This window comes from Meleagris gallopavo, chromosome 1, assembly GCF_905368555.1.
Source record: "Meleagris gallopavo chromosome 1, MGAL_WU_HG_1.1, whole genome shotgun sequence".
Lineage (NCBI taxonomy): Eukaryota > Metazoa > Chordata > Aves > Galliformes > Phasianidae > Meleagris > Meleagris gallopavo.
In genome coordinates, this window is record NC_139404.1 from 148,043,929 (window position 1) to 148,063,956 (window position 20,028).

General features: G+C 44.9%; 1 pseudogene; it reads right to left on the minus strand.

The window, feature by feature from the left end:
- Positions 1 to 1,839: 1,839 nt before the first annotated feature.
- LOC146545691 (uncharacterized) lies at positions 1,840 to 11,667 on the minus strand (annotated as a pseudogene).
- Between the last annotated feature and the right edge of the window lie 8,361 nt (positions 11,668 to 20,028).

The window sequence follows — 20,028 nt, forward strand, 5'->3', positions numbered from 1 at the left end:
CAAGCATGACCTTCCCCTGGTAAAGCCTTGCTGGCTGTCTCGAATCACACGCTCATTCCTCATGTGATCAAGCATGTCATCCAGGAGGATCTATTCCACAATCTTCCCAGGCATAGAAGTGAGACTCACCGACCTGTAGTTCCTAGAGTCCTTCTTGCTCCCTTCCTGTGACGTGGCAGTGATGTGACCGTTCCTCCAGTCATCTGGGACCTCACCTGACAGCCACAACTTTTCAAATATGATGGAGAGCGGCTCGGCAACCACCACAGCCAGCTCCTTCAGAACCCTGGGATGCACACCATGCAGCCCCATAGACTTGTACACGTTCAGTCTCATGAGATGGTCTCGGACTTACTCTGACTTTAAAGTAGGGGGGATTTACCGCCCCGGTCTCCACCTAGAGGTTTAGGGATGTGGGGCTCAAAGATGTAAGAAATACCAGAATCCTGGCCTCCAGTGAAGACCAAGGCAAAGGACTCATTCAGTACCTCAGCCTTCTCTTTATCCGTTGAAGCCAGTTCTCCTTTTACATTTACCAAAGGAGGTATGCTCGCTTTGACCTGTCTCTTCTGGCCAATGTACCTGTAGAATGTCTTCCTACTGTTATTATACACATCCCTCGCCAAGTTCAGTTCCGCCTGCACTTTGGCTTTCTTGATCCCACGTCTGCAAGTCCGCACAACATCCCTGTATTCTTCCCAGGTGACACACCCTTGTTTCCAGAGCTTGTACGCACCTTTCTTCATCCTCAGTGTGCCCAGCAGGTCCTTCCTGAGCCATGCTGGTTTTCCTACCTCCTCTGCTCGCTTTCCTATTCAGAGGGTTGGAGAGCTTTTGTGCTCTCAGGAAGGCATCCTTGAAGAGTAGCCAGCTCTCCTCAACATCTTGGTTTTTAAAGACAGCATCCCAGGGGATCTTGGCCAACAGTCCATTGAACAGCTTAAAGTTCGCTCCTCCAAAGTTCAGGGTCCTGATGCCACTCTTTGCCAGGTCCACATCCCTCGAGATCACAAACTCAACCAGGATGTGGACACTGCAGCCCAGGCTGCCTCCAGCCTTAACACCTTTAATGATCCTCTCTGCATTGGTGAGCAGCAGGTCCAGCAACGCTTCACCTCTGGTCAGTCTGTCTAATACCTGGACCAGAAAGTTATCATCAGTGCATTCCAGGAGCTTCCTGGACCTCTTGCAGCTCGCTGTGTGGTCTTTCCAACAGATATCCGGATGATTGAAGTCCCCCCTCAGGACAAGACTCCGTGAGCATGATGCCTCCCGCATCTGAAGCAAGAAAGTCTCGTCAACAGTCTCCCCTTAATCAGGTGGTCTGTAGTATACGCCTATCACCAGCTGCCCTTTGTTAGACCTGTCCCTAATTCTAACTACAGGCTTTCAACCTGTTCCTGACTGTTTCTCAGAGGGAGCTCTTCACAGTCTACCCTGTCTTTGACATAGAGGGCAATTCCCCCACCCTTCCTACCTCACCTATCCCTTCTAAAGAGCCAATATCCCTCAGTGGTGGTATTTTAGTTGTGGGAGTCATCCCACCATGTTTCCATGATAGCAACAAGGTCATAACTTTCCAAGCGCATCACCGTTTCCAACTCATCCTGCTTATTTCCCAGGCTGCGTGCATTGGTATAAAGGCATTCAGCTAGGCTTTCTGTCTCACCACCTTTCTAGAGGATCTAGGATCCCCTAGAACGGCAGCATCTCCAGCATCCCCCTGCCCTAGTCCATCCCTTTGTACTCCCCCATCATTCCCCATCAAGCTTGGAACAAGCCCTCGAACAACCCGCTCAACCCCAGCGGCCCTCGTTTTGTCCCCTTCCCCCTTCAAACCTAGTTTAAAGACCTTTCAATGAGTCCTGCCAGTTCCTCTACTAAGATCCTCTTATCGCTCAGAAACAGGCTACTTCCATCTGCAGCCATCATGCTGGGTGCTGAGTAAAGGGCCCTGTAGTCAAAAAACAAAATGCGTGTGTTTACACCAACTTCTAAGCCATTTATTTATGAGGTGGGTTTTTTGGATCCTCTCAGTATCCTGCCCTGCCACTGAAGGGATAGAGCAAAAAAACACCTGCACACCCACTCTGTCAACTACCCGCCCCAGTCCCATGAAGTCTTTCTTGATAGTCCTGAGGCTTTTCTCAGCGACTTCATCACTGCCAGCCTGAACTATCAATAAGGCCTAGTAATCAGAAGGGCAAATCAGTTCAGGAAGTTTCCTAGAAATGTCCCTGACTCGTGCCCCAGGGAGGCAGCACACCTCTCTACAGGTAGGGTCAGGCCAACATATAGGGCCTTCTGTTCCTCTCAGCAGGGAGTTGCCTATGTCAACCACCCTCCTGTCTTTCTGGGTGGAGGCAGTCTTGAGGGGGGGTTGACCGCTTCACCTGAGACAACTTCAGGGGTGGACCTCCCTCCACACCCTCACTCGCCTCTCTTTCGAGTTCCAGGGTCTCAAATCTATTCCGCAGAGGCACCTGGGGAGCCGAGGATGGTCGGAATGGAGGATGCTCATTTCTCCGAGCAAGTATCCTCTTCCACTCCTTCTCCACTCTCAAATTGTTGCTAGGGGGAGTACAGGGAGCTCACTGGAGCACCATCTGCCTGCAAATTCCCCTCTCCTACCTGCCGTTTCTCCTCTCCCACCTGTTTGCAAGGCAGAAGGTGGTGACATGCTCCATGTGGAGCCTCAGCTCTGTCCCAAGATCTCGAGGCCAATAGGGACTGGCACCACCAATCAATCTCCCTCTCACACTCCTTTATGGTCCTCAGCCTCTCCACCTCCTTCTTTCAGGTCGGCCACAAGGCTGAGTAAGTTATTTAGCTCGTCACATCTTATACAAGTGCTGCCTCCATCACCCAGCACTGCAAAGGCCAGGCTCTGGCACTTGTGACAGCCAGTGACCTGCGTGCTAGCATCTTATGTTGGGGCCTCAGTCCACTCAGTCTCCACACTTTTCTTAGCATCAGCTATCCTTTCAAGCATGCACAGGACCTCAGTCTGGGTCTCCACATTCTTTTTGGCTGCAGTCTTCTTTCTGCGTGATCATGGGACTTCTGTCTGGGTCTCCACAATTTTTGTGGCAGTAGCCTTGTACCGGGGTGCAGCCGGCAGGCACACTAACTCTACTAGATAGCCTTAATGAGGTGTGACTGATCAGCCCTGCCCTGCTGCCGGTAGTGCTGTCTCTGCCCTCGCCCTGTTGCCAGGTCGTTAACAGGAGCCCCCGCAGTTATCACTCACTTGACAGTGATAACAACCCTCCTCGCTGTGTAGTTCCGTGTATGGGTGGCTTACAGTTTCTCCACTTTAAAACAGCCCACGTGATTCTCACACCCTGACTCCTCCTCTCCCTCCATGAGGGTTTTTCTAGGCGATGGTGGTGGATGCAGAGCCCTTGCCCTGGCAACGCCCCCGCCGTGTCAGCCGCTCTCACGCGAACTGCCCGGCCACTCTGTTGTCTCGTGGATCCCTGAATGAGGGAACTGACTGAAACTCCCCTGTACCTCGTGGTCAGTCGCTGCCATTCAGGCTGGAAGAGCCCCGAAGTAGCTAACTTCAGCGATCAAGGGCTTATTCTACATTTGCACCCATTTAAATCTCCCGCCGTTGCCCTGGCAACACCCCCGCCTGTCAGCCACTCTCGGGAGAACTGCCTGGCCAAGAGCTGCCCTGCTGCTCTGTTGTTTTGGAGAACCCTGAGTGAGGGAACTAACCAAAACCCCCCTGTACCTCTCAATACATCTTTTCTCTCCTGTTCCCTGGAAGAAAATGCAGTATCTATAGCAGATGGGTATAAATTTGGATGCTGGAATAAAAGAGAAATTCAAATATGTAGTCATTCTGCATATTAGAATCTCATCTCACCTACAGAAGATACACTACCTGTAAGGGCAGGTAGTGACAGGACAATGGGAAATGGTTATACTGGAAGAGGATAGATTTAGACTTGTTATTAGGAAAAAATTTTTGTAGGTATAGAATGCAATTTAGTTGAGTAAGAACTATACAACTAAAGAATTACTAGAAGAATAACAAGAAATACAACTATATATATTAACCAAAGTGAAGAGCATGAACACTTCTTTGATTATTCGCAGTAGAAGTAAATTGCCTTTGTTTATTTGTTTTATGTGGTGTTTTGGCAGGACAAGAAATACCTTATAATATTCACATACCTTTTTTTCTGTACTCATAGGAAAAAAGTATTTGTGTAACTGTAGCAGAATGTTAGTGACAAATACACATTAGCTCTAATTCCTTGCCTAGAAAACAGCTTGTATTTGATTAGATTTTTATCAGGTAATCCTTTTTGCAAAAAAAAAAAAAATAGAGTTTTTTGTTCTTGGATATTTCCTTTCTAAATGTGTAATGTGTCATGTAAGCTCTCAAAATACCTCTATATATCTTAGGCAGAATTATCATCATCATCATCAGCAGCAGCAGAACCATCATCATCATCATCATCATCATCATCATCATCATTTTCCAGAAAGATCTGTGTATTCTTCAGCATCTTCACTCATTCTCAGCATATACACATATTTAAAAATAAATAAATAAGTAAGGGAAGTTAAAGGCAAATACAATCTATGTAAATGCAAATTCACTGGAAATATTTTCTGGATACTGTTATTCCTGCTCTCTACATTAAAGTGAGGTTACATTTATCTGAGAGTTTAACTGATCCTGGATATTCCAGCACTACTTCTGAATTTTACTGATTGTAGAAAGCTTCAACACTTTGTTAAAATAACTGTTGGCTCTTCACTTTTCTCTTCTTTGTTGCCTAATTCTTTATCTCTTCTATTAGAATTTGGGACCCCCAAAAAAAGATATTCGTAAGAAATCAATGATGGAAAATATTGCATTTATTTTGATTTATTCTTGTAATATGCTAACTTATAAAATTAGATGTGGCTGTATAGTCAAGACATGAGCTAAGTCAGGTAAAGCAGCATTTTGAAGTCAAAGAAAATGTGTTGTTTGAAGTAATAAATAAAAAAAATAAAACATCATCCTGAAATCAAATGAGAAATTGAAAATGTGTTTTATTTTTTTCCATTGTTGTAGATATATTACGGGTTTTTTGTTGTTGTTGTAGGTGGTGGTGCTTTTTTTTTTTTTTTTTTTTTTTTTTTTTTTTTTTTGTAATAGAGATATGTCCAGACCATCAGAACAAACACTTCAAAAATGATTAAAGGATTACCTTTCTCTATCTGAAAGCCTGTCAAAGCCTCTCAAGCACTTGGTTTCTGATTAAATTCCAGTTTCTGAAGGTAAGTAATTGAGGGATTTTTCTTCACCTATTTTGACTATAGTTGAAATCTGACTGGATATCAGGAAGCAGAAAGAGGGAAATTGCTTTGAACAAAGAGCAAATGCTGAATTTGTGCCCAGGTAAATACTCACAGAAAGCTCTTGTTTGCATGACAAGCTCAAGCTTGCCATATTGGTGAAGCATGGAGCTACTAAGCTGGAATAAGACCTCTGCTTGAGGAAAACAAGTAGAAGACTTTTCTCTCTTGTTACATTCTTTTAGGAGCCCAGAATCTAAGTTGGTCTCAAGAGCAATGTGTTAGAGCAATGCTATTCTACAGGAAAAAGAGCAATTCCTTTAATAGAGCAAGCTAAACTTATGAATAGTACCCTTAAGTAAACTAAGCAGCACAACCTTCCCCTTCATGTACATTGTATGTTTCAGTAGAATTTGCAGTCTCTGACATAATTGTACAGCATTATGAATATTAAATGCTTGTGAACAAAGAAATTCCAAACAAGTAAAAACAGACTTATACTGAAATAAATACCTCTGTTTGCTCATTTCTTCCTTGCTACCAATGAATGCAATTTGTGTGACAGATATTAGTCAAACCTCTGGGATGTACTTACATTCTTCATTGTCAGTTATATTGAAAATATCTATATTAATCTACAGTATCCAGATAACTACACCAAATAAAGCAGCACAGAAAATAAGAGCCATCAGCCATCTTCTCCCCTTCTTCTTTATTTAATCTAGGATAGCCTGTTGTCAGGAAAATGTAATTATGAATAAATAAACATTTGATCGCCGAGGTTTGCTGCTTCAGAGCTGCCCCAGGCAGAGCTGAGGCGGCTGATCGCGGGGTGCATAGGGGACTCGCTCGGTTTTCCCTCATCCAGGGATTCCCGAGGCAACGGAGCAGCCCGGCACCTCTCGCAAGAGCGGCTCACGTGGCGGGGGCGTTGCCAGGGTAGCGGCTCTCCATCCCCGCCTCCCTCCCCCCTCCCCTAATAAGAGAGTTGATGAGGGCAGTGGCCACTGCCCACCCAGACGGGGAGGAGGAGTTTTGTCACTGTGAGGAGGGTGATAAGTGCGGTTGCACCCGTCAACGACCTGGTAAAAGAGCGAGGGCAGATCCAGTGCTTTCAGTAATGGGGCGGAGCTGTTAGTCACACTTGTTAAGGCTACTCTGATTGTGCTGGTGCTAGTGGGTCTGCTGGATTGCCATGGCTGCGTCCCAGCGGAAGGCTACTGCCAGGAAACGTGGAGACCCAGACAGAGGTCCCCTGCACACGTAAGAGGAAGGCTGTAGCCAAGAAGAGTGTGGAGACCCAAACTGAGGTCCCAAAACAGCACGCTAGTGTTCAGGTTGCTGGCTGCAATGAGTGCCAGAGTCTGGCCCTTGAAGTGCCAAGCGATGAAGTCAGCGCCTGTGTAAGGTGTGACCAGGTAAATGACCTTCTCAGTCTGGTGGCCTGCTTGAGGGAAGAGGTGGAGAGGCTGAGGACCATCAAGGACTGTGAAAAGGAAATTGACTGGTGGTGCCAGGCCCTATCGGCCCCAAGGTCCCGGCGTGCACCTGAGGCTCCCTATGGAGCATGTGGCCCCCAGTCGCCTTGCAAACAGGTGACAGAGAGGAATCGACAGACAGACTGTGCTCCTGATACACTGAGTCCTCAGTCTGCTCCTTCCCCTCATAATACTTATGTAGAACTAGGGGGTGTGGGACTGGGACAAAATTCTCTCCCAAAAGGGCAAGGTGTTCAGTGGCGGAGCCTCTGCCCTGTTGTTGCCGAGCAGAGCAAAGCAGTTTGAGAGAGAAGGACGTGTGGAAACAGATACCGACTCAGAGATGTGGGCGTCCCCCTCCCCAGACCATGCTCGGCTCCCCAGGTGCCTCTGCAGAATAGATTTGAGGCCCTGGAACCTGAGGGAGAGGTGTGTGCAGATGTGGAGGGAGGCCCACCCGTGAGGGTGCCTCGGGGGAAGCGGTCACCCCCACGCCTCAAGACTTCCTCCACCCGGAAGGATAGAAGGGTGGTTGTCATAGGCGACTCCCTGCTGCAAGGAACCGAGGGCCCTATATGCCGGCCCGACCCTACGCGCAGAGAGGTGTGCTGCCTCCCTGGGGCACGGGTCAGAGACATTGCTAGGAGACTTCCCAGACTGATCTGCCCTTCTGACTATTATCCACTATTGATAGTACAGGCTGGCAGTGAAGAAGTTGGTGAGAAAAGCCTGAAGGCTATCAAAGTTGACTTCAGGGGACTGGGGCGGGTAGTTGAAGGAACAGGTGTGCAGGTGGTTATTACATCTGTACCTTCAGTGGCAGGAAACGATAGTGGGATGAGCCTAAAAACCCATCTCTTGAACAAATGGCTTAGGAGTTGGTACAAATGCAGGAGTTTTGTTTTTTTTTGACTACAGGGCAATTTACTCGGCACCTGGCATGATGGCTGCAAATGGAAGCAGCCTGTCTCCATGGGGAAAGAGGGTTCTAGCCAAGGAACTGACGGGACTTATTGACAGGTGTTTAAACTAGGTATAAAGGCGGAAGGGGACAAAATGAGGACCCCTGGGACTGAGGGGGCAGTTCGAGGCTCCAAACAGAACTTGGTGGGTGGAGACAGTGGAGTTCAAAGGCTTGGAGAGGGGTGGAGGGATGCTGCTTCTCTTAAGTGTCTGTATACTAATGCACGTAGCATGAGGAATAAACAGGAAGAGCTGGAGTTCTGTGTGCAGTCGCGAGGTCATGATCTCATTGTGATCATGGAGACGTGGTGGGACAGCTCGCATGACTGGAATGTTGTCATGGAGGGCTATGTGCTTTTTAGGAAAGATTGGCTGGCTAGGCGGGGTGGTGGAGTTGCTCTTTATGTGAGAGAGCAGCTAGAATGTGCTAGAATTGAACTTCACTTGGGGGAGAGTGATGTAGCAGTGGAGAGCTTATGGGTGAGAATCAAGGGGCAGGCTGGTAAGGGTGACACTGTTGTGGGTGTGTACTACAGGCCCCCTGATCAGGATGAGGAGGTTGATGAGACCTTCCATAAGCAACTGGATATAGTGTCACGTTCCCAGGCACTGGTGCTTATGGGGGACTTCAATTATCCAGACATTTGCTGGACGACCAACATGGCCAGGCACGCACGGTCCAGACGGTTCTTGCAGTGCGTTGAAGACAACTTTGTGATGCAGGTGGTGGAGGAACCGACGCGGGGAGGAGTGTTACTGGACCTTGTTCTCACCAACAGGGATGGACTTGTTAAGGAAGTAAAGACTGGGGGCAGCTTGGGTTGTAGTGATCATGAGATGGTGGAGTTCAAGATCCTGAGTGGAAGAAGCAAAGCTAGAAGTAGGATTGCTACCCTGGACTTTAGGAGAGCCAACTTCGATCTCTTCCGGGACCTACTTGGAGCTATCCCGTGGGCTTGGCTGTTAGAAGGTAAGGGGGCCTCTGCGAGCTGGTCAGCATTTAAACAGCTCTTCTTCCAAGCTCAGGATCGGTGCGTCCCTGTGAGCAAGAAATCGGGAAAAGGTGGCAGGTGACCTGTGTGGATGAGCAAGGAGTTAATGCGCAAGCTCAAAGGAAAGAAGAAGGTCCATGAAATGTGGAAAAAGGATCTGACCACTTGGGAAGAATATAGGAATGTAGTCAGAGCCTGCAGGGATGCGACGAGGAAGGCTAAAGCTCGCCTGGAATTGAATCTGGCTAAAGTGATAAAGGATAATAAAAAAGGCTTCTTCAAGTATGTTAACAGCAAAAGGAAAACTAGAGAGAAAGTGGGCCCCTTACTAAGTGCGGGGGGGGTTCTGGTAAGGGGGGATGCTGAGAAGGCAGAGATACTGAATGCCTTCTTCCGTCTTTAGTGAAAAGGCTCTCCCTCAGGTTTCCCACACCCTGGAGGTTAGTGAGAGGGTCTGGGGAATGGGAGACTTCCCTTTAGTCAGGAAAGAGGACGTGTGTGAGCGCCTAGCAGTACTAAGGTCCACAAGTCCATGGGACCTGATGGGGTGCATCCACGTGTGCTGAGGGAGCTGGCAGAGGTAATTGCTGAACCGCTCTCCATCATTTTTGAGAGGTCTTGGATAATGGGGGAGGTCCCTGAAGACTGGAGGATAGCCAATGTCACTCTGGTCTTCAGAAAGGGCAAGAAGGAAGACCCAGGTAATTACAGACCAGTCAGCCTCACCTCTGTCCATGGAAAGGTGATGGAACAGCTTGTGCTGGATACCATCTCCAGACAACAGGGAGAAAAGGATGTTATCAGGAATAGTCAGTATGGGTTCACCAAGGGTAGGTCGTGCTAGACCAACTTGGTGGCCTTCTATGATGCTGTCACATGCTGGGTGGATGGGGGAAGAGCGGTAGATGTAGTCTACCTTGATTTTAGAAAGGCATTTGATACTGTCTCCCACGACATCCTTATAACAAAGCTGAGGAAGTGTGGGATAGACGAGTGGACAGTGAGGTGATTGAGAACTGGCTGACTGGCAGAGCGCAGAGGGTCGTCGTTGGTGGTGCAGAGTCTGGCTGGAGACCTGTGACCAGTGGTGTCCCCCAGGGGTCTGTGTTGGGTCCGATCTTGTTCAACATCTTCATCAGTGACCTTGATGAGGGGATAGTGGCCACCCTCAGCAAGTTTGCTGATGATAAGAAGTTGGGAGGATTGGCTGACACGCCTGAAGGCTGTGCTGCCATTCAGCGAGACCTGGACAGGCTGGAGAGCTGGGCAGTAAGAAACCGGATGAGGTTCAACAAAAGCAAGTGTAGGGTCTTACACCTAGGGAGGAATAATTGCATGCACCAATACAGGCTGGGGGATGAGCTGCTGGAGAGGAGCTCTGCAGAGAAGGACCTGGGCATCCTGGTGGACGACAGGTTGTCCATGAGCCGGCAGTGTGCCCTCATGGCCAAAAAGGCCAATGGCATTCTGGGGTGCATTAAGAAGAGCGTGTCCAGCAGGTCGAGGGAGGTGATCCTCCCCCTCTACTCTGTCCTGGTAAGGCCTCATCTGGAGTATTGTGTCCAGTTCTGGGCTCCCCAGTACAAAAAAGACAGGGATCTCTTGGAAAGAGTCCAGCGGAGGGCCACAAAGATGGTGAAGGGCCTGGAGCATCTCCCCTATGAAGAAAGGCTAAGTGACCTGGGTCTGTTTAGCCTTGAGAAAAGACGACTGAGAGGGGACCTGATCCAGGTTTATAAATATCTGAGGAGTGGCGGCCATAGTGATGAGGCCAGTCTCTTTTCAGTGTTACGTGGAGACAGGACAGGGGGAAACGGACATAAGCTGCAGCATAGGAAGTTTTGCACGAATGTGCGCAAGAACTTCTTTACAGTGAGGGTGACGGAGCACTGGAACAGGCTGCCCAGGGGGGTTGTGGAGTCTCCTTCTCTGGAGATATTCAAGTCTCGCCTGGATGCCTACCTGTGTGACCTGATGTAGGGAACCTGCTTTGGCAGAGGGGTTGGTCTCGATGATCTCTAGAGGTCCCTTCCAACCTCTACAATTCTGTGATTCTGTGTTTTCCTGCCTTTCACTGGGCTTCAGTGTTATACACAAGATGCAAGCAGTACTATTGTTATAGCAATGCCCTAATGACAGAAATGTGTTGAATGATGAAGAGGGAGGGAGGGCCCTCATTATGGCAATCTTATGATGGCAAAGTGCTTATACTGCTCTACCTTTATTCCCAGCATGATTGCTCTGGGGAATAGATTACCACCTCCGTATACATCTGTAGGGCTAAGTATTTCATACTTGGTCTACGAGGAAAGCAGTATTTAAAAATACAGAAAACTTCTTTACCTTTGATGAGAAAGGATAGATGAATTCAAAAATATCAAACTAATTGCTTATTGACACATCTTACTGAAAATTGCTTTTACTCTAGATTTTTAAAAATGTATGCATAAGGGAGAAAATATATGCATTAAGACAAGATGATTATCAAAATGCTATGATCAGAATAGCCACATTTCATTTACAAACCTAACATACTAATGTCTAAAGGCATATGCTACAACGAAAAGGTGCTGCTTAATTTCTATTAAATATTTTAAGAACCCACAAAAAGTACAAAATATCTTCTGTGCGTAGATTTTACAAAGACAAGGAACTGATACTATTTTTCTTTCAGATAAATCTTTTCCTGAGATTTTCAACACAATAAAATTTTGAAAGCTTGATGTCTATTAAAACAAAACAAAACAAAAAAAAAAATCAAAACAAACATAAAACTAAAAAGCTTTCAAGAACATCCAAAAACAATAATATCTCAGTTTTTCACTTCCAACAGCTAGTAAATAGTACTTACCTAAGTACTTAAGACTCATCACACTATCCCACAGTTCAGTAAGTTTCACAAATCCAAAGCAGGGATAGTATAATAGCATACTTCCGTTGAAGCTGTTATACATAAAGAGGATCATCCACTTCAGAATCATTAGCATACAATTTTTTGAGATTGATTAAATGTCAATCTGAAGAGTTTTGAGTAGAAAAAAACTGTAACTCCTAGCTCCTCAGTCTACGGGGATATTTCTTTAGACTTGAATTCTTCTCCTGTCATTTGCACATGAAAGGACTAATCAACTTAGAATCTCTGGAAGCTCTGGATTTATTTTGCTGTGCATGTAGTTTTCACACAAGTACTGACTTTTCATTCAGCATGGCCTTAAAGCAAGGTGATTTCTCCCTTGACACAGATCTATGATAAGAGGACACAGTGGGTGACTTATTCTGTAGTATTTAGTTCAGTGAATGTTTATTGATAAATTGTTAAATTAATACTGGATATTGTATATAAGTTGATAAAGAATTTATAAACCTGTGGTTTATTGTAAAATCTTATAAAATTTCTAGCAAATTCTTAAAAAAGGAAAGCCCCATTGCAAGTTATTTTAGAAGCAGCCACAGCTGTTTAAGATGTGCTGGGAACTGATAGTGGCAGTGCTCAGCACTTCATTACATGTCATTAATTCATGTCGACATTGTACTCTTCAATTTATGTTGTGCTGAAACATAATTTTTCTGCTTACTTTCCTATCAAATCCATCCAAGTATTATTTTCATTAACTTTCACAGATTGACTTTTTCAAATAATATTGGAACATCTGTTAGCCCCTTATATGAGTGTTTGATGATTTTCTTTTCTACTCTTGGAATCTTGCAGATATTACTAGAAAGCTAATCAATGTCAAGTTAATTGAGCATGATCTTATTCAGGAGAAACTATCACAGCCTCTGCAATGTATACAGATTAATTTCAAGAGTTTTGATGCCTTATCAGGAATATAAGGTGTGTTCCATTGATAGGAAATGGAATCTCATACTTTAGGCTGTAATTGTATAGAATCATAGAATCACAGAATCGTAGAATCGTCATAGAGTCACAAGTTTGGAAAAGACCTCTAAGATCATCTAGTCCAACCGTCTTCTCATTACCACTGCTACCACAAGCTACTAAACCATATCTCACAGCTCCTCATCCAGACGCCTCTTAAACACTTCCAGGGACAGCGACTCCACCGCCTTCCTGGGCAGGCCATTCTAGTGTCTGACCACTCTCTGAGAGAAAAAGTTTTTCTTCATGTCTAATCTAAACCTCCTCCGGTATAACTTGCAGCCATTTCCCCGGGTCCTATTCATTGCCTGGGAGAAGAGGACAAACACCTCTTCACCACAACCTCCCTTCAGGAAGTTGTAGAGTGCAATGAGGTCTCCCCAGAGCCTCCTCTTCTCCAGATTAAACAATCCCAGCTCCCTCAGCCTCTCCTCATAAGACTTGTGCTCAAGACCCCTCACCAGTTTCGTTGCCCTTCTCTGGTCACGCTCCAGGGCCTCAAGGTCTTTCTTGTAGTAAGGGGCCCAAAACTGAACACAATACTCGAGGTGCAGCCTCACCAGAGCTGAGTACAGGGGGATGATCACCTCCCTGCTCCTGCTGGTCACACTATTTCTAATGCAGGCTGGGATGCTGTTGGCCCTCTTGGCCACCTGGGCACGCTCATGTTCAGCCAAGCATCAACCAACACCCCCAGGTCCCTTTCCTCTTCACAATCATCCAGCCATTCATCCCCAAACCTATAACGCTGCATGGGGTTGTTGTGGCCAAAGTGCAGGACCCAACACTTGGCCTTGTTGAACCTCATCCCATTCACCTCAGCCCAGCGATCCAGCTTATCTAAATCTCTTTGAAGGGCCTCCCTTCCCTCAGGCAGATCCACACCACCTCCCAACTTGGTGTCATCTGCAAACTTACTGAGGGTACACTCAATCCCCTCATCTAGGTCATCAGTGAAGATATTAAACAAGATAGGCCCCAGTACCGACCTCTGGGGGACACCACTTGAAATGGGAGACCAGCTGGACTTAACTCCATTAACTACTGCCCGTTGAGCACAGCCCTCTAGCCAGTTTCTTACCCTGTATACAGGAGTGTATACCTGTCCAGACCACTGGCAGCCAGTTTCCCCAGAAGAAGCCTGTGAGAGACCGTGTCAAAGGCTTTGCTGAAGTCTAGGTAGACTACATCAACAGCCCTTCCCTCATCTACCAGTCTGGTCACTCAGTCATAGAAGGTGATGAGGTTGGTCAGGCATGACCTGCCTTTCACAAACCCATGCTGGCTGGGCCTAATCCCCTGGACACCACACACGTGCTGTGCCATCTCACCCAAGATGATTTGCTCCATTACTTTCCCTGGTACCAATGTCAGGCTAACAGGCCTATAGTTCCCCGGATCTACTTACGGCCCTTCTTGAAGATAGGAGTCACATCAGCAAGCCTCCAATCCTCTGGGACCTCTCCAGTTAACCAGGAGTGCTGATAGATGGCTGAGAGTGGCTCAGCAATCACCTCCGCCAGCTCCCTCAGCACCCGAGGGTGTAGCCCATCCAGTCCCATGGACTTGTGACAGTCCAGATGGAGGAGGAGTTCTCTGACTGTCTCCACCTGAATCGCAGGGGGTATATTCAGAGTAGCATCCCAGGCTTCCAGATCAGGGCATAGAATGCCCAGAGGACAACTGGTCTGGCTACTAAAGGCAGATGTAAAGAAGGCATTGAGGACCTCAGTCTTCTCCTTGTCCTCAGTGGCCACATTCCCTGCTGCATCAAGTATAGGATGAAAATTATCCTTTGTTCTTCTTTTGCTGTTGATATATTTATAAAAGGATTTTTTATTGTCTTTTATTGCAGTGGCCAACCTGAGTTCAAGTTGGGCTTTTGCCTTCCTAACTTCCTCCCTGCATACCTTAGCTACTCCCTTGTAATCTCTCCTAGTAGCCTGTCCCTTCTTCCAGAGGATGTAGACTCTCTTTTTCTCCCTGAGTCTCAACAGTAGTTCCTGGCTCATCCACACCGGTCATCTACCCCTACAGCTTGCCTTAAGTCTTTCAGGGACAGCCTCTTCTTGCGCCTTCAAGATTTCCGTCTTGAGGAGCCCTTTACCCTTAAGAAGCGACTCCCAAGGGACCTGTGCTATAAGCACCCTGATTTATCCTATCATTCTGATATCTGGCACAAAAAGGATCACAACTTCACCTGGAAGGAGAAATAAAACTATGTTTGTCTCTCTTGAGGCCAGAACTAATGCTAATACTTCATTAAATTGCTCAAGAATGATGCAAACTGCAAGAGACTGAAAAGGTCACCTTGCAATGCCTCCTGTTTATGCCCAGTGAGCAGTAAACCTGAGGCTAAGTACCAAAAAAATCATGTCCCTAATAAATTGGCAAGTTATCCTACCAAAGGATCCATGAGGCAATTTCATTAGCTGCTTAGTCTTTTAGGAATCTATTCATAAAGTTATGACTTTTGTCATAATTACTTGCAACTAGTATAGGCATTTTTTTTTCAGTTCCTTGCTTCATGTATTGTTACCACTTCAAAACTGTTCTGCTCTTTAATTTTAATCTGATAAATTTGACTGGCAATGTATGATCCTTATCAATTTTAGTTTTTTGGGGACTACATTAGTATTTTGAGGGATGAAAACAAAGCCAAAATTACAATGTTTAAATAAATATCTACATTTGTCTTGAGATACATACTTCTAACACAGGTACATACATCTTCAGTAGGTTTCATTTAAGCAGGGAAATGTTCAGTCCTAATTTAAATGAAATCACAAGGACTTGCAATTAAATACAACTTTGAGTTGAGTGGTAGGCAAGTAGAGAAACATCAGAACAAATTCTGTTTCAAGAACTATATTGACACACTACGTAAATATATATATCTGTAATGTATTTATTAAGAAAGTTAAGTTTCAAAATTTTTCATGACTAAGTATAGCTTTTGCTTATCTAATGTTAAAACATTTATGATGGAAAGATTTTATTTTTTTTCCAAGAATTTTAAATAAACCATTAATTTTCCTGTAAGAAGACCCAGGGAAATTTCAATACACTACACTGTTGGAAATTCTACTTCTTTATATCTGCACTCTGAGAATGCAGGAAAAATAAAAAAAGGAAACTCCTGACTAATACTGTAAAGTCCTAAACTGAAAAATATTGGGGGTATATATGGAGAATTAGCCTGGCACACTGTTGGAGTACAGTAGTATCTGAGCAGGATCTTTTAGATATTTGACATGTGGAGGGGGAAGGGTCATACTAATACTAATACTAATACTAATACTACTAATAATAATTTATTTATTTGTTTTGCAAAATTACATTTCCGTATGTTTGGAACTAGTTTCTTACTGTGCTTTGTAGCTTTGTCCCATTGGATTTTATTTTATTATTATTATTATTATTATTATTATTATTTGGAAGATGACCCCAGGTGTTTTAGAATCATAGAATGCTTTAGGTTAGAATGGTCCTTTAAAATCATTTAAATTCCACCCTCGGGGCAGGAACACCTTCAACTAGACTACATTTCCCAAAGCCCCATCCAACCTGGCCTTGAGCACATTCAGGGATGGGCATCCACAGCTTTTCTGAACAAACCATTCTTGTGCTTCAGCACCCTCACAGTAAAGAATTGCTTCCTAATGTCTAACCTAAATCTCTCCTCTTTCAGTTTAAAGACATTAATCCTTGTCTTATTGCTACACTTCTTCATAAAAAGTGCCTCCCTATTCTTCCTGTAAGTCCATTTTAGATACTGGAAGGCCTCTATAAATTTTCCTGAGAGCCTTCTCTTTTCTAGGCTGTCACCCCAATTTTCTCAACCGGTCCCCAGTGAGTGCTGCTCCAGCTTTCCAGTCACCATCATGGCCTACCTCTGCACTTGATATAGTATGTCTTATAGTGGGGGCACCAGAGCTGGATGCCGTACACCAGATGAGTCTCATGAGAGCAGAGGAATAGACTCTCCACCTTTGACTTTGCACACTGCTATCTCATACTGAATTTTTAATCAACTGACACCTCCAAGTCCTTTTTCTCAAGGTTGTTCTCAATTCATTCCTCAGAAAGCCTGTGTCTTTGCTTTGGATTGCTCCAAGCCAGGTACATGGCCTCACTCTTGGCTTTCTTGAACCTCATAAGGTTCACATAGACCCACCTCTCCAATTTGTCAAAGTCCCTTTAGATGACATTTTTTTCCTTCAAGGTGAGGGCAACAGAGTTTGGTATCGTCTGTACACTTGCTGAGGGTGCACTCAGTCCCACTGTCCATGTAACAAAGTTGTTAAATAGTGCTGCTCCCAACACTGACTCCTGAAGAACATCGCTCATCACTGGTTTCCACCTGGACATTGAAGCATCAACCTGAATTTTTTGAGTGTGACCATCCATCCATTTTTTTTTTTTTTTAAATAAAAAACCCAAACCAAAAGAAGAACAGCAACAAAAACTGTAATGTAAAGATTCCTCCTTATCTTTATGCTTTTTAAAAATTTGTTCTTTAAAAACAACAATAATGTGCAAAAGGAAAATAAAATTAAAAAGAAATAAAGAGAAGAATCAAAATCAAAAACCCACCAAATTTATAATTTTCTAACAGTTTATTATCATATTTTAAACACAGAAAAAAAATAGCCTCAGGAAATCAATGTCATTACTGACAGGAGAGAGTCTCTGACTGGGTTCCAAATTTTCAGCCAAATTGAGTTTACACTAAATTCAGCTGAGTGAATCAGTGAGAAAATGAGTTCCACATATATATTCCCCTTCTCAGAAAAACACGAGATGTCTTAGGGCTCTCTCTTGATCAGGATGCTGATTCAGTATTATCCTACTGTTGTTGCCTACTGTGAAAATTTCCATCTGCTCAACGAGATTGCATTTTGTCTCACAATGCAGAAAAAGCATAAGAATTGGAGGCCAGAATGCTATCTATTTATACAAATATTTTATTTGTAGACAGTTTTATTTACTGGATGTGTAGACAGTTATAAAAATAACGATGAAGTAGTCAAACTCATTCTAGTCCAGACACACAGGCTCCCATGTAGGCTTAAGTATTCTCATTAAATGATTGCTGTATGGAGCTTGTGATACATGGTTATGATCCCCGCACAAAGCTTTTAAGACTACAATTACTGGTTCCTGTTCAAGGAAAAAAGTTATATTTGCAGAGAATACCACTCTCTCATCTAGGAAAATATATTAATCTCTACAGCCAAGGTGTTCTTCCTGCTATGAGATCTTTCTGTTTTATAGAATCATAGAATCATTTGAGTTGGCAGGTACCTGGAAAGGTCAACACCTCTGCAGTGAACAGGAACATCTACAGCTTGATGAGGTTGCTCAGAACCTGGTCCAGAATGGCCTTGAATGTCTTCAGAGATGGGGCATCCACTACCATTCTGATCAACCTGTTCCAGTACATAGCTAATTTTTTCATTATATCCAGTCTAAATCTCCCCTCTGTTAGTTTGAAACTATTTCCCCTTGTCCTATCAAAACAGATTTTACTAAAGAATCTGTTCACTTTTTTCTTATAGTTCCCTTTTAGATATTGAAAAACTGCTATCAGGTCTCCCTGGAGCCTTCTCTTCTAAAGGCTCTCTCAGTCTGTCCTCACTTGAGAGTTGTTCTATTCCCTGGGTCATTTTTGTGGCCCTCCTCTGGATGTGCTTCAACAGGTCCATGTCTTTCTTGTACTGAGGATTCCAGATCTGGATGCAGTACTACAAGTGAGGCCTTAGCAGCACAGAGTAGAGGGACAGGATCAACTCCCTTGACTTTCATCAACGACATAGATGATGGCATCTAGTGCACTCTCAGCAAGTTTGCGGATAACACTAAGCTGAGTGGTGCAGTCGATACATTGGAAGGAAGGGAAGCCATCCAGAGGGACCTGGACAGGCTGGAGAACTGAGCCCATGTGAACCTAATGAGGTTCAATAAGGCCAAATGCAAGGTGCTGTACTTGGGTCAGGGCAATACCAGGTATTTATACAAACTGGGGGAAGATCTCCTTGAGAGCAGCACTGCGGAGAAGGACTTGAGGGTCCTGGTAGATGAGAAGCTGGACAAGTCATTCCTGACAAACTTTCCCACCTTTTATGATGGAGTTATATTGTCCATGGATAAAGGAAGAGAAACTGATGTCATCCACCTGGACTTATACAAAGTGTTTGACAGTGTCCCACATGACAGCTTGGTCACCAAATTAGAGAAAAAGGGATTTGATGGATTGACCACTTTCTGGACTAATAATTATCTGGATGGTTGCACTCAGAGAGCTGGGGTCAATGGCTCAATGTCCAAGTGGAGACCAGTGATGAGCAGTGTTCCTCAGGGATCGTGCTGAAACTAGCACTATTTAATGTGTTTGTAAGCAATATGGACAATGGGACAGAGTGCACTCTCAGCAAGTTTGATAATGACACCAAGCTGAATTGCGAAGTTGACATGCTGAAGGGAAGGGATGCAATCCAGAGGGATCTGGACAGGCTTGAGAAGTGGGCCCATGCCATCCTCATGAAGCTCAGTAAAACCAAAAAGTAAGATCCTGCACCTGGGTCAGGGCAATCCCAAGCATAGATACAAGTTGGATGGGGAATGGCTTGAGAGCAGTCCTGAGGAGAAGGATTTGAGAGTGTCGGTTGATGAAAAACTGAATATGAGCCTTCAGTGTGTGCTTGTAGTCCAGAAGGCCAACCGTATCCTGTGTTGCATCAAGAGAAGCGTGACCAGCAGGTTGAGGGAGGTGATTCTGCCCCTCTACTCTGCTTTCATGATACTCCACATCCAGCACAAGAAGAACATCAAGATGTTGGAGTGGGTCCAGAGGAGGACCACAAAGATGATCAAGGGCTGAAGCACTTCACCTGTTATAACAAGCTGAGAGAGCTGGGAATCTTCAGCCTGGAGAAGGCTCTGGGGAGACCTCAGGGCAGCCTTCCAGTACCTCGAGGGAGCCTACAGAAAAACTGGGGAGGGACATTTGTAAGGGCAGGTAGTGACAGGACAATCGGAAATGGTTATACTGGAAGAGGGTAGATTTAGACTTGATATTAGGAAGAAATTATTTTCTTTGAGGGTGGTGAGACATGGAACAGATTGCCCAGTGAGGTTGTGAATGCCTTCTCTGGAAGCATTCAGGTCCAGGCTGGATGGGGCTCTGAGGAACCTGGTCTAGAGAGAGGTGTCCCTGTAAATAGCAGAGGGGCTGGAACTAGATGATCTTAAAGGTCTATTCCAACCCAAACTATTGCCACTGAGTGCCCTATAAGATATAGACTAACAGTTTGACTAACATATCATGTCAGAGCAATAGAACCACTGTTTAGAGGGTTTTTTGTTTGTTTTTTTTTTTTTCATTTTAAGGAGAGAGAATTGAGGACAT